The 26,020-nt window shown below is 46.3% G+C and overlaps 1 long non-coding RNA gene and 1 pseudogene across 2 annotated transcripts; both read right to left on the bottom strand.

The window, feature by feature from the left end:
- Positions 1 to 267: 267 nt before the first annotated feature.
- Positions 268 to 26,020, bottom strand: part of LOC149361684 (cytochrome P450 2B5-like) — a 113,845-nt pseudogene continuing 88,092 nt past the window's right edge.
- LOC149361685 (uncharacterized) lies at positions 18,268 to 20,795 on the bottom strand. Of its 2 annotated transcripts, none has more exons than XR_016288435.1 (3): positions 20,715 to 20,795; positions 18,924 to 19,075; positions 18,268 to 18,368 (listed from the first exon to the last, which is right to left on the bottom strand). It is a non-coding gene; the product is annotated as an uncharacterized LOC149361685 (long non-coding RNA). The 2 variants fall into 2 exon arrangements; XR_016288434.1 differs by having other exon boundaries at positions 18,924 to 19,058.

Genomic DNA, 26,020 nt, shown 5'->3' with positions numbered 1-26,020 from the left:
GCTCAGCAAAAACAAAAAAAAAAACATAAGCGTGAGTCCGGAACAGCGAGCCCTGGCACAAATACTTTTGTTGGACTAATAGTTTATGAAATAGTTCTCGTTTCCTCATGCACAGACGCAAATGAGTCTGGCACAAGTTAGGTCAACATATAAAACTTGCCCGAAAAAGAGCACCACAGTATGACAGCGGAGAACCAAGAAACTAAAGCAATGAAAGGAAATAAAAATAGTCGAGATAACCATCACGCAAAAAAAAAAAAATGACCCTTAGGAATCATTGAAGTTCCGGGGCAGGAACCGGAAGCGGACATCTTGCAGCTTGTCCAGTTCCAGCTCTGGATCCTCCCTTGCAATGGTTGGTCCAGAACCACGCGGTACTTTTGCAGCACAAGCGTGATAAGCAAGAAAATCTGCCTGATGGCGAACTTCTCCCCGGGGCACGCTCTCCGGCCTGCACAAAATGGCAAAAATTGGTACCAGCAGTACGAAGGAAAACTGGAAGCCAATAAAACGCAGCGCATGACGCTTTATTGCAAATGTGAAAAAAGCGAGCATATTCACTAGACGAAATAGGTGAAATGATAAAGACCTCTCCCAGTTATCTATTGTTAAACTTGTTCGCCCATGTATCCCCAATGTACCGTTGCAAACATCGTAATCTGATTGGCCCTCTTGAATCTCTCGCCCCTCTGCTTCGGATACCTATCTTGAAATCAGCCCAGTTGTTTAAAATAGGGCCCATCGGTTATTTCTTGTTCGCACTACATGCCGTGTTCATAATAATTTCCCTTTCATGGCTTCGGCAATGACTTTCCTAACTCGCCTTTGTTCTCTATTCCACTCAGCTCTCCCCTGTCGCTACAAATTAGACCATTTTGCCATCCATAGCTCTTTGCATTCTCCGCAGTTTAATATAAACTTTTCATTAGCCTCCTGGTTTCTTTTCCATTTGTGAGCATTAGCGTCTCACTGCTGTTATATTATTGTCTATTCATTGATATAATTTACCTGCCATTCATTACCCGAGAATGTGGGCCAGATGCATCCCTTCCGGTACTTACTCTCCTCTGATATCTGGTATAATATGGACTTGCTGAAACTGCTTGCCCTAAATAAGATGTATTCCGCAACTAGTTCGATAACCTAACTTCGTCTCGTAAAGTGTTTTTTTCCTTCACAGACGGTTTAAGAGTACTGTTATTTTTTTTCGCATTTTTTGTTCCATCTTCCCGCTCCCGAGTGTTTATGGCCTCAGTAGTGCGCTGCGATTCTTCCCTTGAGTCATATAGCAACGCGATGTGATGATCGAATTGAACATTTCCATGGTGTCCTCTATTAATAAACTTGTACCTGCAAGTCTTTCCAGTCCAGCCCTCTGAATACGTTTTGTTAACATTCGGTGAATGGCGCCGAAGAGATTGTGCGAACTTGCCTGACTTTCTTCCTGTCTTGTACTTTGCCGCGCATCCTGTGGACGACTATGCTCGGTGCGCACTCCCTCTATGTATTACCCGCACTTGCGCGGCCAGACGAATATATAGAGAGCGCAGGGAGTCACAGAACTGAAGCCACTTTACGCAGGACTGCATTCGCGCGCCATCTAACACCAACAAAAGAGAGTAGGTGAGTCTTACACCGCAAGACTGGAGGCAGCGTGGGCGTACGCGTCCATCCCTAGACACCCTAACTTCGCTGCTCTACCTTCCAGCAGTGGTCTGTGGGCGTGGAGAGGGCGCTGGTTGCCTTTGCCCTATCATGGCCATGCAGACATCCCTTAGGTTACGCAAGATCCCCTACTAAAGCATTGCTAGTGGCGCAGGCATAGGCAATGAGACGGTGACCTTGATACCCTATTTTGATTCCCGTCGCGAATATTTAGATCACGCCGGAATTTTCGCGGGAATACAAGATGCAGAAGTTCTGAGCACTAGACGAAAAAAATCGGCAAAGAGGGATGAGAACGGGGGGGGGGGGGGGGGGGGGGGGCTTTGAAAATTACGCGTCAGCTATTCCACATGCCTATACAAGGAATGCGTTACCGAGAGATATATGTAGCATAAAAGGACGTTCGATGACCGCACTAAATAGAGTTATCCGAGCCCATCGTGACGCAGAATTTAAGATAAATAAATGCTCCATATTCTCACAAAAGATGTTGCACGCCGGTTGAAGATCAGATGTTCACTGCAGCAGAGCAGCAGGATCAAGAAATTTGAAGCTCGGCAGAACGGACGTCATTGTTAACCTGCTGATGACATGCCTGTCGCTACACGCTGAGTTCAACAATCGGACGTCGTTCATGCAACGGGTGGGAAAAGGCGCAGAGTACATTTTAAGCCACTGAATGAGCTGGAAGGCTTCGAATTGTCTATGCAAAAGAGATGACGGAACCACATCTCTCTCCAGCTGACCGGAAAAAGAGTTCACTGATCAAAGAACAGAGATCAAAGATCAGTAATTAGGCTGATAAATACATGTAACTGCGCAATAAACAATGAAACTGAGTCGAAACGAACTAAGGATTAGGCGTGAAATATCTGTTGTAACAAATTATTGCGGAGTGTACGCAGCTGTGAGGGTGGGACATCTGAAAGAAGGGAGAGAAATTCTGGCATAAGGCCGGTACGAGTTAACCAGTTTTTTGTGCAGATTATTTGGCGAAAAAAAATCGAGGAAATATAGGTAAACTAAAATTTCGGGCATATTGCAGAGGGAACACAAAGACACGTGTGAGAAAAATTCACAAACGGTTACGCTAATAGCTTAACGCAGCCTATTCTAGAGGAAAGATGTATGTGGCAGGGACAACACAGTTTTGTCTACGTCATCGTGTGCAACTTTATCTCTGCGGTTTGTGGCTACCTTACGGAATTAGCGAATTTGGAATGCAGTGAAGTGATTTATAGGGCTGCAGCTGAGAGGATTCGCTCGCGGTGCGCTGCGGCCGCTCTGACCATATCCAGGAAGAAGAACATGTCAGGGCCTGTCGACTGGCTTCAGCTGGTCAGCTGTTGCTGCGGCATGCAGACGGAAGGCAGTTCATGGTAAGCGATGGCAAATGATCGAGTGACAAGGCTGTTATCGCAGCAACCGCGTCCGCCGAAGTGGAGAAGTAGACTGATTCGGCAACGGCTATGCTGCTCTTATGCCTTTAATAGGTTGCGCTATGCTGATGCCGCCGCTGGCTATTTCAGACAATATCAGCTTACCTGACGCTCGTAGGCAAGCAAGGAACGGCGTTTTCGTGTGACATGTTTTTCACAAACGCTAACGCGTTCGCGTCACGCCTGCTGCGTTTTCACTTCGCCAACGTCGCTTCTTGCGCCCGCGCAACATCGTAGACTAATCCACGGATAGCAGAAAAAACGCCATGTGGAGCCAGTCGACGCAGCCGCATAAAGGTTTGGTGTGGTTTATTGCGGTTTAACGTCCCAAAGCAACTCAGGCTGTGAGGGACGCCGTAGTGAAGGGCTCAGGAAATTTCGACCACCTGGGGTTCTTTAACGTACACTGACATCGCACAAAACACGGCCCTCTAGAATTTCGCCTCCATCGAAATTCAGCCACCGCGGCCGGGATCGAACCCGCGTCTTTCAGGTCAGCAGCCGAGCGCCATAACCACTGAGCCACCGCGGCGGCCCTGGTGAGGTTAAGATCATCAGCCGTTCGGTTCCGCTTTTCAGCAGCGGCTAGTATGGCGGCTTTGGTGGACTCACACCTCTGTTAGAAGCGGATCCTAGCGCGCTTGGCGAGAGTCGGTGAGGGCGGATTCATAGAGGAAAAAAAAACTGAGGAGGGAGCGCGATGCCAAGCGGCCAGCCTTCGCAAGCCAAGTGCTCATGAAGCCGCTCCTTCCCTCGTTTTTCGCTCTTCCAGTCAGTCCTTTCTGTTTTGGTTCTGGTACATTTTATAAAGTCTGCGCGGCTCGTGGCGCGCGTGTTTATAGCAAGGAGGTTAATCTACAGTCAGTTTGCCGCGCTACACTGCACATGCGCGCGCGCAACGGAGCTAGATATTACCGCACGATATCACGTGGCGTAAACGGGTGACCGACTGTCTTTTTACTATAGTTTTTACTCTTTATGACTAGCATCACAAGTCTCGCCGGACGCTCCCTCAGCAGTTTTTGAAGCGAAAAGCTTCACCAGGCTAGTCAACATCGCGATTCGCGTGAGCTGGAGCCCAGATTTGCCACTTCTGCGCATGCGCGAAACCGAGTGACGTCACGCACGGTGCAGGTGGCCGCCGTCGACGCCACCGCCGCTGACAGAAACAAAAATAAAACAGACAGGTCAGAAATAAAATATCACAAATAAAAATCAAATTAAAGGCAAAAAGTGCGCCAGGAAACACTCATATCTCGGTGGACACCCCAACCGCGCCCTAAGAGAACGAAAATGAAAAGAAAATTGGTTTTAAGGGAAGGAAACGACGCCTGTCTCTCTCATATCTCGGTGGATACACGAACCGCGCCGTAAGGGCCTTAAGGAACATGAAATGAAATGAAAATTGCTTTTAAAGAAAGCAAATGCCTGTATCTCATATCTTGGTGTACACCCGAAAGGAATGGACACCACAGTACGTCTCTAAAGCAACTGTTTAAGACAGCACAATATTCACTACACACGCGTCTCCTCCTCCGCCTCCGTACAAACTTTGCATAGCTAAGACAATAAGTTTCGGAAAAGCCAGAAAGCTATACCCTAAGTCAGGGGTTCTCAAACTGGGTTCCGCGGGCTGTCTTTTTGTGTTCCGCGAGAACCCTCACTGGCCCTGACCCGGCAGCTGATATGAGACTGGCTCTGAGTGCTGCTGAGCCACGCTTTGACTTGCTCTCAAAAGGGAAGCAGTACCACCCATCACATTAGTATTTGTATTAATCGGTGCAATAAACATTTAACTTTTGCAAATGCTCTTTGCAAAAATGCACTCCACAACATTGCTGGTAAGTGAAAGCGGGGTGGGGGGGTGGGGGGGGGGGGTTCCCTGGAACTTATTGAAGGCTTTTGGGGTTCCTCCAAGCCAAAAAGTTTGAGAACCCCTGCCCTAAGTGTAACTGTAAGTGTAACCATAATCTAAACCACGAGCATCACCGCAGCTTTTCGCTTCGAAATATTCAAGCCTAACCTTAGCTCATCTGAAGCCATTTTTTTCCTCCATGGGCGGATTACAGACCTGTCATGTGACCGTTCCTTGCTCACGCTCCCTTCGTCCTCTTCGGGTGTGGTGTGCGTTTGGCCCTGTTCACGTGCGTTCGTGTTCACTGCTCGCCGAAAGCCACCACTGCAGTTTCCTATAAGTTCTTTTTGCTGTAGTATGCGCTGGCATCTGTGTCGATTATTTCGGGCGCTCGCGTCTGTTGTTTACGTTAGCCGAGTTGTTCCTCCCTCGTTTGTTGACGCCGAGAATGCCTCCAATGCTGCCCCGCAACCAAACATGTTCAATATGTGTTGAGTCATTTGCGTATCACGCAATAGATATGTAGAACAATCATCTGAGACACTGTGGCAGGTATCTACGCTCTCCTTAATATAAAGCACTCGTTGCTCTCCACAGCGAAGATGTGAAATATTGGCTGCTTCATATGCTTGCTTTATAATAGTGGTACCATTCTCATTGTCAAACAATCTTAACCCGCGTCAAGCAGACAGAAGAAATATTTCCGCCTCTCAACTAATAAGCTGTTTAAGACTCGGGGACAACGTTCAAGCTACAATTTTACAACCACATACAAGCAACTGGTATTCATCTTTTCGCACGAAGAAGCAGCCGGAACATCATCGGTACCTACCTATTGAGAAAGGAATGAAGCTCTGCGGTTTTTTGGGCACCATAGACTCATCGTTGTTGAAATATCGACTCGGGTCAAACCTTTGCGGCTCATTCCAGTGTGATGGATCATTGAGCACGGCCCACAGGTTGAAAAAAATGACCGTCCCCTTGGGAATAAAGAAGCCGTCTACTATGAGGTCCTTGCTGGCTCTGTGAACAACAAGAGCGGGGAGGTAAAGATGTTGAAGATTTTATTTCTCAAGCTAGAACAAAAAAAAATGGCACGAATGTCCTCTTGAGCCAAACCAGAGTGACGGATACAGAATGAGGCCATAGTTATGGAGCAGAACTTCTTCGAATAGAATCTGACAGGCAAGGAGAAGCCACAGATCTACATACAGGCAGTTTTAGTTAAAAACAACGAAGCACCCTGCCAAGATCGACTTGTGCAGATTTTATTCTAGTGCATTTTACGTTTACAATCATTATCATTTTACATATTCGTTATAAAAAGAGTGAGTCTTGATTTTCGCTTGACGCTGACACTAAATCGGGACATGTCTCTCACAAACAACAAATTAGCCAAGACACGCTTGTTACAAATTGAACTCAGTATATTCAGCTTTTAAAAAATACGCGAGAATAATAACCAGAAATTGACTAAATAACCACTATATCAATAAGATGTGTATGCAGTACATGACTACTTGCTATTTATTACCTTTCAATCTGTATTGAGGCAAAACCCTCCAGAAACATGTTGCTGAGAAAACATTCTTGATCGCTGTAATCAGTTTTTTTATCAGACATTTTTTAGGAACTATTTGTAACAAAATTTAAATTATAACCTTACTAAGTGACAATGCCGATCTGTAATAAGTACAAGCAATTCTCGGTCACTTCTGCTTTGAATCTTGAGTGTTTTCAACGAAGAGCCGCAATTTCTCACAAAGTTAAGCAATAATCATGAGCAAAATTAATCCGTTTATAATTTTCGATTTTCACGTAGGCCTATCTGCTATTATAAATTAAAAAGTCTTGAACGCCACTGCCGTTACTTATGTGCTCTAGAATCTTTCGCTTCACCAGTATACGCTAGCTCAAGCCATCGGGCCGACTCTTGCCCAAACCCAACTCAATACAAGTGTGGCCTGTGTGGACAGTAGGCACCCATAGAAGAGCGACAGCAGGCCCCTCACGAGTGTATGCCCAAGTGTGCGGTTTGTGGTGGTGGCCATGCCACGAACTTGCAGGACAGAACTGCAAAATATCGTCAGCCGCCCCTAAGGGCGGGAAAACCAGCGTGACGGGCAGGCAGCCACGTCACCCCGGCAGCGTCGGCAGCGATATGCTTCAACACATTGCGGAGACGTCACCGGCTCAAAACGACTTACGCCCACTAGCGGGAAGGACGTCAAGAGCTGGCTGGCTGGATGGATGGATGGATAGGAGTGCCCCCTTTGAAACGGGGTGGTGGCAATTGCCACCATGCTCAGGTTTTCTTTCTTTACTTTTTTTTTATTAATGTGTTGGCAATTCTCATTAAGATTCGCCATCATCTTTACCTACGATTTCCTACAATTCTAACCTTATGCCACATCTCAGCTTTTCAGCCGCCAATCCTCCAATCGCTTTTTGCTAACTTCCACTGCAGATTTATTTACGTGACCATTGTCATCTTTAAACCCTAGGGCCTCCGGAAGAGTGGCTGTGCCAGCATCGACATCCGGATGGATACCATCACATCTGAGTATGAGGTGTTCAATTGTTTCCATAGATCTACCACACCCTGCACATGTGTCATCTTCGTTAAATTTCTTTTTGTAGCTGCGCGTTCTAACACACCCTGACCTAGCTTCACAAAGTAGGGCACTGACTCTTGAGTTATCATAGAAAATTTCTTTCCTGATCTGCCTTTTCCAGTATCGATATAGTTCTACACTATGCTTCTTTTCCATTGAATTAATCCAGTTTTTAACTTCCGTGTTTTTAAGCTGTCGTTTAATGCTCTTTCTTTCTCCGTCCTCATGACCGGCATACTTACTGGTTAGTTTTCTAGTTCTTTTCCGCCACTGTGAGTCAACGCTCATTCTATATAAGTACTTAAATACGTTAGCTGCCCACATGTTATAGTCCAATTTCCTCAGGCGTTCTTCATATCGAATTTTACTCTTAGCTTCCCGTGCTTCGAACGATGCCCAGCCCCTATCCCCTTGTACTGCCTCGTTTGTGGTTTTGCCATGGGCATCTAGTGCTAATCTTCCAACAGCCCTCTGATTTACGTCTAATTTCGACTGAACTTCTGCCCTTAAGCACATAACCGCATTGCCGACAGTAAGCCCCGGCACCATTATTCCTTTCCAAATACCTCTCAGTAATTCAAATTTGTTGTACCCCCATAATGCCCTGTGTTTCATTATCCAGGCATCTCTTCGTCTTTTTGCCCTAAGAGCCTGTTCATGCTTTTCCTTGTATATCTGCCCTTCGTTTAGCCATATCGCGAGGTATTTGTATTCGGCCACTTTGGGTATTTCGTGGCCTTGTATTGTAAGCACCTGGTCAGTTGTATCATTAAAAATCAACACACCTGACTTAGTTGAGCTAAAACTGAATCCTAGAGCGTCTCCTTTTGTCTCCACAACAATTAACCAAAGTTTGTAAAGCTTCCTGGCTATATGCTAACAGTACAATATCCTTCGCACACATTAAACCCGGGAGTCGCTGTCAAGTGCCACCACCGCCCCCACACGGCGGCCAGGAGAAGCAAGCCCGCTCCCAAGACAAGAACGGTGCGGCCGGTTCCTGGGCCAACACTCTAAGAACTAAAGGAGTGCGGTGAACTCCTTTCGATGGAGTATACGCTTGTCCCATATTTCACTCCTCTTTCCAGAGTCGCCGCACTCCTGCTACGCACACTCCCTCTGAAGGAGTAGAAACACTCTTTTATTACGAATGGCTGGGGAAAAAAAAAGCTGCGCCGGAGGGAGGATTCGAGCCGGGAAACTCTGCATTGCGAGCCGAGTGCGCTACCTCTCCTATAAAGCCTATACTTGGGACGAGTTGTAATGCTTTTCAGTAGTTATATACGCTAACATTTTGAGTTCAGCGGCAGTTTCGTGCGTATATGTCGCGAGTTCTGTTCTCTAAATTGGTAGATCGCTGGCTGGTTAGAGTTGGCACAGCTCAGTAAATGATGAAACAGTAAAGGCAACATCTGAACGCCACAACGCCACGCTAAATCTTTACTCGACAGCAATTTCATGGTGCACGGTACGTTGACTAGCCCTTCGCGAACGAGTTAACTGGTGTCCTGATGCACTATTATTCGTATTAAAATGATGTGTACCTTCCCTAGAGCACTCGTCGATCATTCATACCGTAGTAGGAATGCCATATAAAGTGTTTAGACTAATGTTTCGCCGTCGACCGCGAAGGTTTACGGGATCTGACAGAAGTGTTTTCCTTTAACAGAAGCATCGCTCGTTTCTGCGAACCGCTTTTCCTCGGAGGTTGTTGTGCTGAAATAGATGTTGCAAAATGTGAATGGCGGTTCCCAAGGACATAAAATATATTCACACAGCAATAAACTAATGTTTAGGATAAATTGCGACCGTTACCATGACAGTGTCTTCTTAAACGCATTCTACGGAAGTGCATGACTTCGCTGAATGGTATAGACTATTCAGAACCCCGCGGCGGTCGCATTTCGATGAAAGCGAAACGCCAAAGCCTCATGCACTGCGCGATTTTAATGCACTTCGCTTTGGGATGTCGCGATGTCAGTGCAGTCGCTTTGGGACGTAAATTCCATCGAAATCAAATCAAACATGCTGTATGAATGCAACGCAATAATCTCCAAAGTGTACACTGCACGTATCGGTTATATACAAGGTCTGGCTCTGTGGGCGGAGAACATGACACTTTCTTGTTTGTTTGTTTTTGCTTATCACTAGTTTGCATGAGATGCGAGTCACAGGTCACTATATATATGGCTCCGCTGCAGTACAAGAGCTAAGAAAATAAACAACCTCCAACTCCCTCAGGACCTAGAGGGAGTGCGCTCGCTGTTTTACTCTTTACCGAAGGAGGCGTTTCACTCCTTAGGGAATTTAGGCGGAGTAAACTGCTGCTAAAGAGAGTGCAGTAGCCGGTATACTCTATCATAGAGAGTATCAGTTCTTAGAGTGAACGCCTTCAAAAATGGCAAACAGCTGAGCGGTTCAGGCAGGGTTGCCTCCTCCTCCCTCCTCCTCCCACCCCCTCTCCTCTCCCCCTCGCTCGGCGGCTGACGCTGAGCTCCACAACCTTGTAGCTTCTCTCTGGGCACAGAACGAGATGCTACTTGCGAAAATTGAAGCCTTAGAGGCTAAAACAACTCCCCCTTCCCCTTGTACTCCCGACGCGGAGACTATGGAGAGCGAGACGGCGGCGACGCCGGCTCTGGAACCTTCCCAAGCCGAACTCGAAGCCCGTCTTAATGCTAAATTTGGCACCCTGTTGGAGACAGCGATGAAACGCCTCATCGCTATTGTCATGGAGGCTAACCCCTCTATGATCACTCAACACGTCGCGACTAACCCCCGCCTTTCTCGCAGAGCCGGTCCCATTAAGGACGTACCTGGTCGGCCCCCCAGATTGCCCCGCCGAGTAAATGACCTCGACGATGACGAAGACAGCTGCCCCCTTCTAGGTGCTGAGCTTCAGCCCCTGGTATCTGGCTCGGGAGCAGCCTCACTTCCACCTCTCTCCACTAAATCTGAGCATGGCGGGACACCCTTGGTGTACGCGCTCCACCCTTTCCAAATCAGATTCCTCTATTACGATTACTCAGTGGAACTGCCGGGGGCTCCGGTCCCGTTCCAAGCGGGCCGACCTCCGGCTTTTCCTTTCAACCTTTCAGTATTTGCCAGCCGTGGTTGCCCTCCAAAAGCCTGGGAAAGGCGCCACACTAACAAATTATGCGACGTTCCAGCAGGACCCCTCGTCTATGCGTCCATAGAAATTATACAGCCAACCAGGTCGACTTAGACATGCAACTTGGATACTCCTATGTAATGGTGACCCTCCTCCCACTGCGCAAGCAGTACCCACCGTTACACATACTCAATGTATACTGCAATTCGAAATTGCCGAATGTATCATTCGCGGACCTCTTCAGCCGCGCGCTGAGAGTTGCGGGTCGGGACCCTCTCCTGATCGTGGGCGATTTCAACGCTCCCTCTCGGATGTGGGGTTACTGCCGTGAAGAGAAGCGGGGACGCAAGTTGGCGGAGCTTGCGTCAACGCTGGGCCTCACTCTTCACACTGACCCAGTCCACCCAACTCGTATAGGCAACTCTGTGACTAGGGATGCAAGCCCGGACTTGACATTCACCCGCAACATGCAGTATACAGACTGGGTCCACACCGAGGAAATCCTCGGCAGCGACCACTGCCTCCCGAACACTACGATTAGGACCCATTATTTCGCGCGACCAACAACACAAGCCCGACTCCCAGATTGGACCAAGTTCAGGCAAAATTATAACGCTGTCACACCCATACATGAGCAAGGCTACCAGACTTGGTCAGAACAATTGGTCTCTGGCCTTTGCTCCTCTGAAACTCAAATTCAGCTCTCAGAGGCGGTCTCGGATGTGGACAACCACCTGCTCCACCTCTGGGAGGCCCGGCATTGCCTCGTCCGTCGGTGGCGCCGGTAAAAGCACAACCGGAAACTTAAAGCTCGCACCGCCGAGGTCACTCAACGAGCGGCTGAGTATGCGGCCCAACTCGCCGTTTCCGACTGGGTGGCCCGATGCAATGCGACCGCGCGGCAGATGTCAAGCCGGAACACGTGGCGACTCTTTCGCGCCCTAATTGACCCAACGCAAATATCGCACGGAAACTCAAAAACACCTCCAAAGAGCGATACACAGCTTTCAGGGCAACACAACTCAGTTGGCGCGCAAGCTCCGGGACCAATACTCGTGCGCTATCCAGGACCCCCGCGGGCCGGCGTACTCTTATGCAGGCTCTGAGAACGTTGAGTTGAATCAACCGTTCCAGCTCCATGACCTGAGGGCGGCCCTGGCGAAAATGAAATGGGCACCGCTCCGGGTCGGGACGAAATTAGTCAAATTGTTGGACAACCTCCCCGACCCGGCATACCTCTCTTCATTGAATTACATTAACACAGTCTGGCTTTGGAAGTGCCACTCCCCATCGACTGGAAGACCGCCCTGGACACCTTCTTCCCTAAAGCTGGCAAGGCCATCGACATGGACAACCTCCGCCCCATTTCTCTGACTTTCTGTGAGGCCAAACTCATCGAGACGATGGTACACGACAGGTTGTCCGAGTTCATGGAATCCGAACACCTTTTTTCAGACACCATGTTCGGGTTTCGCCCACGCAGATCGGTACAGGATGTCCTGCTACAACTCAATCGGGCTGCCCTCGACCCCGTCGAATGCCCTCACAATGACAAGGTCGTACTCGCCTTCGAATAACGTTGTCGAAGGGAACATTCGACAACGTTACCCACGAGATCATTCTCACCCACCTCTTTCAAACTAACTGCGGCAGCAACGCTTTTCAATACATTCGGCAATTTTTCACCGACAAACAGTGTTACATTCGAATCCAGGATAAGGAACATGGCCCTTTTCATTTAGGAACCAGGGGTACACCACAGGGCGCGGTGCTCTCTCCCCTGTTATTCAATCTGGCTATGATGCACCTACCGGCCCAGCTGGGCGCTGTCGCCGGTGTGCAGCATGCGCTGCACGCCAGTGACATCAGCCTGTGGGCCACACGGGGTTCTTTTGGAGACATTGAGGCCAACCTGCAGGTGGCGGCGACCATAGTGGACCGTTATGCTCGCCGCTGCGGCCTCCAATGCTCCCCCCAAAAGTCTGAATTTGTGCACATACGCCCCTCACCAAAGTGCACAGCCAAAATTTCATTGTCTCTTGAGAAAGGTCCAATCCCTGAAAATATCGAAGTCCGGGTACTGGGGCGCTTTATGCATCAAGACAGACGGTCCGAAACAACATTTGCAAACTCCGTCAGGTGGGGACCAGGTGGGCCGCTTGGTCCGCCGGGTTTCTAACAAGCGCGGGGGGTTACGATGTAAGGACGCCTTGCGGCTGGCGCGTGCATTTGTGACCACTCGAATAGCTCAAGAAAAATTTGAGCATTCACATAAGTGGGCACGGTTAGTATAACGGTACTTGGAAATTCACTTTCCTTCTGCTGGTTTTAAGTTCCTTGCGTGAGTGATAGTCTGGCAGGTACGGTGCACCTGGCATCCTTTTCTTTACAGTTGATGTAGACTTACTGTCTCGCGCCTCCAATATTGGCTGTGGGCTTCCAGCGTTCCATTTCCCAGATGCACGCCAGAGTGAAGGGCATTTGCTTTCGGTCCTCCCACGTTGGAGATCTATGCTGACCGACTGCAGCATCGATTTCTCTCTGAACGCGAGCCTGTATGGTGTCCTGGTGAACAGCGAAGTTCAGAAAGTGCCATTGCAGCCTTGCAGCAGTTGTGAAGGTGCCACTCACACTGAAGCTTTCTGCAGTGCCGACGAGGAAGCGGTCTGCAGGGATAAGGCAACCAAGAGAGAGCAGGTCAGTCCACCCTGCAGCGAATTAGCTTCTTCTGCAGTGAACCATTTATTTGGATAGTTGATTAAGCAACTAAAACGTCAAGCTGGCTCTTGACGGACAGAGAAGAATTAATTTTGTAGAGTAAGAATGCTCCGCGACTCACGTTGGAACATTGGATGCTTCTCGTTGGTTGCCTTCTCAGTCATTCTCGTATAGGAGTGAATGAAGTCATTGCCTTTCGTTTCCTGCTGTTTCTCAATAGAAGCTTCCATCTGTTGCCTTGAGAGAGAAACGTAGGTAAATACTGCGCTGCTGCATGAAATATCTTTCATATCGCTGAACGAAAGCATGGCTTTGTAATTCTAGCGTTTAAAAAATATAATTATTCTTGCAGACGCGGGCCATAGGGGAAAAAACTCTGCTGAGCGGAAATTATGCTTTGTGAGACATGAATAGGTGGTTGTAACATTTTAAAACCTGGCTATATTGCGCAGGGTTGTCTTCACCTAAGTGTGGGGGTAATTTTCCTGCTACGTGAAACAACCACGGCAAGTCCTTTCCACATGTCGGTTTTGTTAAGTCTTTAAAGCTTCATTCGGGATGCATTTTTCAGATGGTATTGAATACAAAATGGTATCAGGACGGGTATAATTATTTTCTTGGGTCAGCGAAAAATCGGCATTCTTTGATCTCGGAGTGCATCTTGCCTCAATATGACAATGAGTTTTGCTGAAGAATACTGCTCGAAGGAAATTGCGTTGATGCGAACCTTACGCATTATTCTTTTGCGTTTCCGGTGTTCCATAAGCAGTGCTTTTTTTTGCTTATTCTTCAGACCAAGAATAAAAAGTTTTGTTTCAAAGCTTTTACTGTTCATAGCACTGGAAGCAAATAAAGAAATTTTTCCATTGTATATTTACAGTATTGCGACAGAATGCACAGTGCATGGCTTAATGTTAAAACGTTTCTTTTGGTGTTACGCTGCCGCAGAAACTGATTGGAAATCACTGACTGGATTGGAAGAAATTCATATCTGCTAATATCAACACCTTCCCACTGCAACGCCGCATGTCTGAGTTATATCACTGGCTCTCTCTCTCCGCGATCATGGTAGGACTACGAGAACATAAATTGCGCTGTCATATGGCTGCACTTCAGAAAATGAAGTTGGTAATTCTGGCGGTGTTTACCCGCCGGGGTCCTTGGCTGGAAGCCTTAGGTGTCGTCCATGTTGACAAAAGCAGGCGCAAACCAGTCCCCTAGAGCTTCAGCTAATAAGGAACAGACTTCGCATAAGTAGCGGAAAGTTGCGTACTCACATTGTAAACATATAGAATTCATGTGCAGCTCTGCGCAGCCTCGCGTATCTAGTGAATGGGAAGCGCTCGAGAATACGGCACAGAAATTGCGGGCAAAAACTGAAGTGCGGTCCTCCGAACAGCGCCATGCTCAGCTTCTCAAGCAGGTCGTTCATCTGCCGCAGAGCGGAAGCGTCGTCTGGGAGCCCTGAGCCGTACAAGAGAGACGCTACATTGCAGGCCGCGTAGTCCTGAAGTGACCTCTGCAGGGACAACGGCTGGCTGTCAGCCTCGCTAATCCTGTGTTCCATCTGGTGGAACTGTTTCTAGAAAAGAGAGCAGAAAAGGCTTCAGTCTGTATAAGTACTACCACGAACACATCTTTTACGGATACACTGCGATATCTGTCCTACGACTCCTATTCAGTGTTCAGCCGCATCACAAAGCTTCGACATCACGCCGTCTCAACCTCAGGTTGACGCCCTTCTCGCCTCGTCAGCAAACTCGATGTGGTAACATGTTTATTGGTGTCTGAGCAACGTAGACATGATGACAGGCGTCAGCAGTCAGCGTACTCGCGGAATGAAATCTAAGACCTTGTTAATGAATTGGTTTCCATGTGTCTGAAATCCAGTTGCTATTGCTACAAATATTTCCAAATCGCACACTATAAAATGTGTCTCTTATGCAAGTTTCCTAAAAATCACCATTGCAACAAGTGCTGCATTCACAATGCACTTGAAGTGCTGCACCGCCGGAAGAAGGCCACGATAGGAACGATGCAAACAAACGGTTAGCGCTGTCCCGCTATTTCGTTGGGAGCATTGCATCCTTTTATAGTTAGCACAGTTTTACGCCTCAACATTGCCACTTCTAGGTAGCAGGTATTAATCGAACAATTTTTGCACTGGAACGATGCAGATCACCTTGAGTTTCCGCGGATAGGTCTGTTGATGCATATGCTTTTTCTTAGTCCGCGTTTTTGGCATGCCTGTCGTTATAACTTGTTTTTTTTTGTTGTTGTTCCTCGTTCATTTGCGCTGCCGATTCCCGCGGTGGGCCATCAATCTCCATAGCTTCCGGCTCCTATACACGAGGAGCGATAAACGCCTGAGGCATGTCTCGACGGTAAACAACCCCAGTCTTAACCCTAGTTTGCAGGTGCCCGCTACGACGTTCATTGTGGCCAGTACTCTACATGGACCCGTCTAATCATGCGCAAGATTACCAACAATTAGACTTTTTGGTGGAGATGAGCGGAGAAGGTCAAGAATTCATTTTACTTAAGTTGCTAGTAAAAGCAGTCCCGATATATTTTCATACTTTTCGTAGACAACACGCTTTCTGTCTAAAGCTTACAGCGGGCTCTGTGCACGCTTTGTCCTCTACCGCGCGCCGCCAAAATGTACGCGCGAAATGACAGCTGGCGTTGTAGTCGATAGCGAAAAAACAGACGGGCCTGGAGAGCACGAAAGGATGCGCATGCGCGTACACTCTTAGTCTGGTTCCACCTAAGGATCCACTTAGTAGCTGGAACATTTTTGCAAAAACGTTCCACCTATATAGCTGGAACTATGCTCCAGATACTCCAAAATATGTGGAACAAATTTCCGAGGTTTTAGCCGGAACAGTGCTGCGCCTATATATCTGAAACAGCGTTCCAGGAATTTAGCAGGAACGCTGCACCATATAGATAGCTGGAACCCCGTTCCAGGTATCTTGTGAACCACATATTTCACTCTAGAGTTCCTTGCACGCAGTGCAATGTTTGTACAAACCATAGTAAAATAATTTTGTCTATATATGAACAAAATTATTTCACAATAGTATTGCATATGCAGTGCACTGCACACAAGGGACTATAGGGTGAAATATAAAGTTCACAAAACACCTGATATGAATGAAATCATTCTGTAGTAATTCTTAGCAGATATGCTATATGCATATTCCTGTACCGTTAAACCACACTTGCATCAAATTCACAGTATACAATCATGATTTCTGTTGGTTGGACACCTAGTCCATCAGCCAAACTATACAAATAGAGTCTGATGCACCCCTAAGTTTAAAGCTTGAGGTTGTGGGATGAGATATTAAAACTCTTCTTTCATCACCATGCAACCTAAAATCGCCTCCTGCACAGACAAATGGGCAATGATACACAGATATTATGCTTGCACTTCAGCAGTGTTGTTCATGGTTGATGAACACAAGCATCCATTACATCAAAGCTTTATTTCACTGCCACAAAAATACAATACTTAATTACTCGGAGGAAATTGAGGCTTTTATTTTCAAATATGACAGCTGTCTCTTAAGAAATGGCTGTGTCTAAATAAGTCGGATGCCTTTAAGCAGACTCTTTAGTTTGAAGGATATCAGCCCTTTATCAAATTTTTCGTTTTGCAGCAGCAATGTCTGAACTAGTCCCAAAGCTTAGCCAAAAGCATGCGGATAAGAAAGGTCCAAAATAAAGTAGACACCTAGGCACAAAATAAGGGCACTCTCCATAGATGAGCCGGGAGCCATGGAAATGGTGTTCTTCCTGGTGACGATCATCATCAGTCCGTCGTCAATAATGATACATGGGCCTGGTACGGGCCTGTCAGTGTTGCATCTCCCCTTTAATGCAAAAACAGTCCAGGCTATACGCAACAATTCATTGACTGCCTTGATACGATGATTTGCATGATACATTATTTCAAATGTAAAACAATAAATGCTCATTTAAATTACTCAACGAGGATGCGAAAGACACTACTACGTATGAATCACCATGTAATATTAGCCTAGGCCACTAAGTAATTTATAATTGAACTTTTTCTGTCATGCTAATTCGGCTTCAACAGCTGAACGAAAGCTGTAACATCAAAAAGTGCTTTTGTGTCACGTGAGGCATAGAAAAACGTCCATGTAGTCGCTGTTTCTTTGTTTTGATTTACTGCACTGCTGAAGCCAGCCTTCTTCAAGAACCACAAGGACAACAAATGAGGAAGCAGTGATCATACTGCAGTTTTTTCACGTCTCACATGACCTGCAAACACACACTGACGTCAGAGTCCTAATTCGGCTGTTGAAACCGAAACAGCACGAGAAAGAAATGCGATTATAAATTATTTATTAGTCGTAGGAGAACACCGGGTGGTAATTCATGCATAATAACGCCTCACACATCACCACAAGCAAGAAAACACGAATCAAAATGTTAAGTGTCTATAGTTTTTTAAGCTCAATTTTAACTAAGCATGAAAAACATTAATCACTGCCTATAATGATTTCCATTCTGCATTCTTTTGAATGTATACCAGTGAACACTCATTTGAATGGCTATTTTTTATAGCAGTGGAAGAACTGAATGCTAGCCTCCATACATTCTTTGTCAAGAAAAATTCATCATTTATATTAAACAATAAAATAAACATGCACCACAGGTTCCTGCACATTTTCAGCCAAGTATTACAGAAATACCTATTATGCTGCCCAGGGACCCCAAATATTTTATGCATTTTCATTGTTGCTTAAGTCTATCAGCAGTAATTACAAAAGGATGCTGTCTTACCTGTGTGATCACACATAATTCAGAATTTTTTGGTCGAAGATACCCATCCAGCTCCACAAAATCTCCCCTGTGAAGTGCCTGCTGGACATATCTTATCTTTCCATATCTTGCACTGTTGCTTTAAAAAGAATTTCTGCTTCAAGGGTAAGCTGCAAAAAAAACACACCAACTTAAGCACATATTTTACAGAAACTATTATTCGACCTTCGTAAGGAAACTGCCCATAATTTGCAAAGATATAAAAAATATTGACAATTTCATGAGTCTATAGGGACCTCACACAGCAAGACACCAAATGCAGAGAGATGCTAGGGCAAATTGCGAAATGCAGAATCTATGCTCTACCTTTCCTATTTTTACATAAGTAAAGGTAAGGCCACTAAAATGATCCAGATACTGCCGATCATTACCTGTACAGATGACACTTCTGTAATTCACTGCATATATGCTGATTCATTTATGTGCTCCAGGGTAAGTTACATTGAAACCACATCCTTGTTTTCCAATGCAACTTGCAATAGCTCTTTACAGATGAAGGAATATGCAACTAGTGACATGCACTGAGAAAAGTGATCACTACCAGCAACAGAACAGTTTATCTTTACTCATAGGGAATGTGCTGAAGTGCTTTGCAGGTTGCATTGTGCTATGAAGCTTGTTCAAAATTCTTGACAAGAACCAAAAGCAAAATAGCATGCTCTTACCAAGTCTGCATTCAATAAGTAGGCAGGCAGCTGTTGTGGAGTCTCAGCCTTATGAGCCGCAAATGTTACATGAAGAAGGGCCTTCATTCTTGTCAGGTTCAAGTGTCCAGCATCAAACGCAGCATCTTGTAGTGCCTAAGTGTGAACAAAAACTTTTACATAATTCATTTCAATGAGTATTGTTAGCAAAATCACACGGCAGCCGAAAACTGTGTGCACTGCAATCCCATGATTATTTTAAGGACATTGCATATCATTGCAATGCCTTTTACGTCACTGCAAGGTCTTGTAATACCAGAGTAACATTTGAAGCTGTGCATTTTCATCATCAGGTATACTACTGAGGTAGAAACCATTTATTATAAGCAAAGAAAGGCTACTGTTACCTTCAATTCAAGCAGGGCATCATTTAGAGAAACAGCTGGCTGAGAAACATCAGCATTGTGAAAAATAGATGCAGCAGCTACTTTCTTTGCATGCAGTTCTCTTGTTTTCTTTGCCGAGCTTACAGAGCTAATGAATTTGCACTATGGGAAAACCATAATATGAAAAAGCTAAGTGCATCAATTTAGTGCTTACATTTCGTACAATCCTTTAAACATAAGTTCGGCAAGGAAACAAAACACATTTAAAAAGATATCTTCATTTCACAAAATAGATCTAATCTAAAGCTTACATTATATATACAGGAGCTTTCAAAATTTTACTTTTTAAAAAATATAATATAATATAATATAATATAATATAATATAATATAATATAATATAATATAATATAATATAATATAATATAATATAATATAATATAATATAATATAATATAATATAATATTATATACCGATATTGCATGCAGTTACCCTTGCAATATCAAAAGCTTTTCAAATAACAAGCATTCCTGACAAGCATTCAAATAACAAGCACTTACTTTATCACATTTTCCTCATCGCCCTGACAACTGGTTCAATATGCCATTGCACGCAAAGAAATCACATTTACGCTGCGTCTACAAAACAGATCTACAATTCGCACCGTATTTGCTACAACAGGAATGAACACTAAACCAGATAGCATACAACCAAACTTGCGCACGCTTACATTACCTGGACGCGCAGGCACAGGATCATTTCGCTCACCTTTTTGGAGCCGCTAACTTTTTAACGAGGGAAATATAAAGGGCGCTATTAGCTATAGTATACATACTTCAGAATAAGAACGATGCCTCAGGGCTTGTCAATCGGCACTTTCTACGCTTGATATAGGCACAGATCGAGCTTTATGTAATTCGAAATCCAGAACTGCAAACCGCCCGGCACCGGCAACTTGCAATCCACAACCACAGGAAACTATAGCGTATGGTCCATTTCGTTGCGGAACCCGAATTCGCAAGGTCCATGACGAGCGCGCGTAAACCTGACCACACACGTAAAAAAGCGCCCAGAACGCAACGGCCGTGAACGGCGCCGGCCGTGGAATTAGCAGCTCCTGCTACTTTAAACATAACCGCCGTACAACTGAACAGCATTCCTAATTGTACGGCGGTCATAGCTGACAAAGAATTTCTGGCAATATCTTTAGTAACCGAGAGGAGGATTCTGGCAGAACAGCGAGCGCTATCCGCAAAACTGACAACGCCATTGCCCGCGTGCGTAGCGAACACGTGCACATTTGAATCTTCCAACCGTTGGTTCCTGCTCTAACCCACAGGCGCGGCATAATGACTAACCTAGCAGGAGCACAAAACACACATGCGCCACTAATTAACCGTACAGTAAATAAGAAAAAACCACCTACCTTTAGCAATTTTCAGCGATCCAAAGGAGACGGCGTCCTCTCTTGGCGGAAGGTACTCAAATATCGCGGCGTAGTGCGGAATACAAAATGAACGCAAAAATTAACGGAGCTCGCCGCCAGTGGCGCGCGAGAGATTGTATCAGCGCTGCGGGCGCCTCAGTTGACGAAGCGGTGGCGCTGTGGTCGTGTTAGTGGCTCCGAGAAAAAAAATCTGTGCTCTCATGAGGGAGGAACTTTTCTTTACTATGGTGTTATGTTTTTCGGGCTCCTCCATGTCCGGGGCCGTCGGCGCGGGTCATGGCGGGTTTCGTTGCATGCACATGAACGTTAGTTGCGTCATACTACCGAGCTCCGTACGGGCTGTGTGTGCGGGCGGTGTTGACGACTTTGTGATGGATCGGAAGTAATTTCGGCTGTCTGGGCTCAGTAACATGAACTAACACTGCGTAGCACAGGGCTGTTTTAGCATTTTGCGGGCACCTAATTCCGCACGCCGCTACCATGGTTCAGTGCCGCGATCTTGGAAAGAGCGTCAGTGGCTCTTTAATATTTCTGCCGTTTCGAGCGTAATGGTCATGAATTGCATTCTTCCGGTCCCTGCTGCGCTTTAGGTGTGGGTATCGTGGTATACGTTTGAAATAAAAAGAAAACTACGGTCGCATTGACGGATGTGTGAAGCAACGGATTTGTACAATATCCAAGCTTTCTGCTGCAATGATATGGAACTCTTTAACTTTAAAATATGAAATGGATGTTTGAACATACTATACTAAAATGTTACGAGAAGTTGCAAGACGCCCTGCTTATTGCGTATAGGGGGCCTTTTATGTGCTGTGGCCGTGGGTGCATAAAAGGCGTTTATAAGCTAGAGCACAATGTGACGCTCAAAGACGGTAAAAGGTCATCATCTATCCCGCTCCTTGTTGAATGATTTCGCGCGGCAGACGTCCTCAAAACACTCAGCGAAAGCACGGGGCAAAAGCAATAATAAAAAATAGGCAAAAAAATGCGACGCTTCAAGAATAACTAGCTGTGGTTTAAACTTTGGCTAACCATGGTGAGAAGCTAAAGCTTCCTTTGCATGGCTACGTTCACAAACGCCACGCACACTGCCGAACGAATTGTTGGTAAAGCGTCGATGAAATGCACGCGTAGCCGAGTCGTCACACTCGCTGAGTCTGATCACAAAGTCAGTGTTCCGGCGCTCCATCTCAGTTGAAACCATCTCCGCGTCCAGTGCCGAAGTTGGAGAAGCCTTCGACTCTGCGTCGCTGGTTAGTTAAAAGGTTAGGTGGCCTCTCAGCCAATAATCAGTTTAGCCCGCCGCGGTGGCTTAGTGGTTATGGTGCTCGGCTGCTCGGCTGCTGGCATAGTAAAGCTTTCGCTTCAGAAATTCAGTCCTGAACAGGAAGCGAACCCGGGACCACCATTATCTGCGGGACAGTCGCTCTTCCAACGAAGCTGACCGTGGCTATTGTTGATGGTATGGCGAGGCCGAATCGATCCACAAATCTAAGCGAAAACGATTCTGGTGGCGTATATATAAATATAGCAGCGCATTGACCCATAACAACAGTATCCTCGTGGTGCATTACACTGCGGGGTGTAGACAAAGGTTGCAATGCAGAAAATTCTCAAGCGTGCGGTCTGAGATCTTATGTGGAACGTGTGAGAAATAAGCGGATCAAAATAAGTTCAACAACAAGCAAGTTCCACTTAAACCTGCATGGTTCGCTGCGGGACGGCCTGTTCCACATAAAGAAAAACAAATATAAATGAAAAATTCTTATGGTTCCACATAATTAAGTGTGATCCAGATAAAATCCCCCTTGTTCCAGTGAAACTGGTGAGCTAACTCAATTTATGTGGAACATAAGTGGAACCAGATTAAGAGTGTTGATCGAACGCGAGCTTCGCGAGAAACTACGGTGACGGACTTCCGTCCTCGCTCGCATGGCCAGCTCTTTCGCTACAATAGGGGCACCCCGTAGTGTTCGCGAATTGACATTGTTCCTAAATGTTAGGGCTCCGTAAATTTCACCAACAAAAAGCCACATCCACATCTGAATCTTCACTATTATAATTTTCTCTGGTTTTAAGACTGGAGTTGTAACTTTTCCGAGACATCAGAACCCAAGTCAACACGCACACGAACAGTGATTAATTACAGGGCACGAAATTATATAAGGTGAGAACAACGCCGGCGTGCACCCTGCCATCTGCAAACAAAAGCCCTTCCCCAAAGAAGATGAAATATACACAAGCCCGAAAACTCTTGCGAAGAAGGTGTTCAGCAGTCATCGAGGAGGAGGAGGAGGTGGAAGAGGAAAGGCAGGGAGGTTAACCGAAAGAATAATCGGTTGCTACCCTACACGGGGAAGAAAGGAGTGTGGGGATAAAAAAAAGAAAGAGAAAGGAGAGTAACAGAAAATTGAAGTAACTCTAAAACGTCACTGTTCGTTGAAGTCACAGCCTATCGTGTAGGCCAGAAGTTCTCAAGAAGCGGAGCAGTGCCTTGGAGGCCTTCACCGCTGACGACCGCCGCGGCCAGGGGCCGAGAATCTTCATTTCCGACAGTGGGCGTGGATCTAGCCGCTCCAGCGCACGGCTGAGAGACCGCCTTTCGGTGGTGTAGGCAGGGCAATCACAAAGAATGTGGGTTATAGTCTCGTCAAGCCCCCAGATGGCACATGCAGAGCTATCAGCCACACCGATTAAGAATGAGCAATGGTTGGTGAAAGCTACTCCAAGCCAGAGGAGACACAGCAAAGCTTCTTCTCGTCGTGGTAGGCCTGATGGAAGCCGGAGCTTCAGATGTGGGTCCAAAGATTTTAAACGTCATCGAAAGTTCCGTAGAACACAGTAGACACATTATGATGGAGACACTGCAGTTGCTTGCAAGCAATTCTAGCATCCACCGGAAAGACGTCAAGCCTGCTGTTAGAACTCGGAGAGCATCGGCTAGCAGCATGAAGTCGGGAGATTAGATATTTTTTCTAGGTAGTTCCTTGAGATGAACGGCAAATGGTAGATTGTTTCATTCGGCATGGGCATACAGACTTGAGCTTCTCAGTAAGTGTACACATTAAAGTGGGTACAGTTATTATGTTCGCTGTGCGCGAGTGCTGAGCCCTTCACGTTTTCTAAAGAGTAATCGGAATATGAGAACGGTTATTTACTAATTTTTTATTTATTATTTTGCTTTAGGTATACAATGCCCAGCAGGCGCGAAACGAGGGTGATGAATTAAAAACAGCAAGCAAACAACAATCACAAGAATATAAGATAAGTCTCGAAACAAAGTGTAAACTAAGTACAAAAATATTTAACGGTAGTAAAATGTGCTTAACTGAAGCGATAGTTTAGTTTCTGGTGCATACATGGGCATCGAAGCTGAAAGTCAGCAAATTGGGAGTGCGCTGGCTTTTGACTGGGCGCATAAAGAGGCGGAGGGCCACAAACAGAGTAGTATTGCTCGCGGTTTCATAACTTTACCTTAGGAAGTGCACTGATGCCTTACCGCCATGCGGTCCTTTGCCGAGGGATCCAGAATTGTGAGGCCTCGCAGCTCGCGCAAGCAGAACTTTCTGTTTGCGTCCCAGACGTCGCCATTTAGTGTAGCTATTCCTGCGAAAGGCCAAAAGCTATTTAGTCACAATATGATAGCGTCTCCAGAAAAAAAAAACTCAAAATTCTGATCAAGATCAGTTCAATCGGCGCTACTACTCGAGGTAGCCAACCAGCCCTTCGATTTAGCTTTGCATCACATGGTAAAAACGTCTCAACGTCCTTCTGGCTTTATTACGCGAGAATGACTTCGCAACTGCGCACGCTCATCTGCAGAAACCCTACTCTTTATAACGGTTTCTCTAGGCTCCTTACGCGTGTTTGAAAACATGATACTTCGGAGTTCGCATGAAATGTTTTAATCTAACAGTATGGAAGAGAAATGACCTTGCACAGGTTGTTGAAATACTACACTCTTTCTGGAAAAAACACTCTTTCTGAAAGCTCTTGTAAGGTAGAAAGGAGCAAGAAGTAAAATACAAGTGTCGCCGCCACAGGCCAACTCTCCAAGTACAAGCGCGATGATGAAATAGGCGAAAAGAAATCGCAGATCTCTGAGGCTGTCGGACGTGCATGAAGCTTACATGTTCGATCGCTATTGAAGTATATAAGCTTTGTTTTGAAACCACTTGTACACTTTTATCACACGAAAAAGACGGAAAAAAGTCAACCTGGATGTTGGAAGTCAAAGAAAACGTGCAATTGATTTGATTTTTGATTTATTGGGTTTTAACGTCCCTGATGTAAAAAATAGCGCACAGGGAACACACGGGACGGAAAGTAAACGACGCAGACAAGCGCTAACTCGCAACTGAGGTTTATTGCTGACGCGCGCAATATAAGGTAGTCACTTTAAAAACATAAAACAAAAACAACCACAAACAGTCCCTCCTGGAAAGACCAAGTCAGAGAAAAAAATTGAAATTGAAGCATCAGGCGCCACTCATCGCTGTGGAAGATCAGTTAAAAAACCATTATCAAAAAAGGAATTCAATGCAACGCTGAGGCTAAAAAATCGATTTCACAGTCTGCCAAGTTAACTTTAACGTCCCGAAGCGACTTAGGCTATGAGGGACGCCGTAGTGGAGGGCTCCGGAAATTTCGACCACCTGGGGTTCTTTAACGCGCACTGACATCGCACAGTACACGGGGCTCTAGAATTTCGCCTCCATCGATATTCAGCCGCCGCGGCCGGGATCGAACCCGCGTCTTTCGGGTCAGCAGCCGAGCGCCGTAACCGTTGAGCCACCGCGGCGGGGCGATAACGTGCAATTGGCGGCGCAACTGGCGCCCAGCTGAGTTTCAGTATGTAATGGTGTGCTTTGCGGCTATGCTTTCTGCGTGTCCACATGATTTCGTTACGCGCCTCGATGTTTTGGGCAGAGCAGCAGAGGACCTCCAAGTGCCTCTCTAAGTGATCCTCGGAAGAAGGTCGTGCAATGGCACGCTACTGCGACACGGAAACAGACAGCTGTGTGTAGCGAACGTTCAACTCGTCTCCGCGTTAGCAAACGCACAGCTCGGCGTGTTGGCCTCTTCAGCGTGCCAAGATGCTGGGCTGCATAGCCATCCCTACGAGGACTATTACTGCAGAATTTAAATATGCCCGCACGTACCAGTCGCTAAAACATGAGTCGTGACGGCGGCTCGGCGGTGACAGCGACGCTGCCGACTTCTCGCCGCTAGGAGATCTTGCCCCATCCGCCGCCTCAGCCCTCAAAAGCATCACACGCTGTGTT

This window comes from Amblyomma mixtum, chromosome 2 (genome assembly GCF_055824585.1).
Source record: "Amblyomma mixtum isolate Tamu chromosome 2, ASM5582458v1, whole genome shotgun sequence".
Taxonomy (NCBI): domain Eukaryota; kingdom Metazoa; phylum Arthropoda; class Arachnida; order Ixodida; family Ixodidae; genus Amblyomma; species Amblyomma mixtum.
Note: the sequence above shows the minus strand (reverse complement) of the source record. Positions and strands in the feature narration are given on the sequence as shown.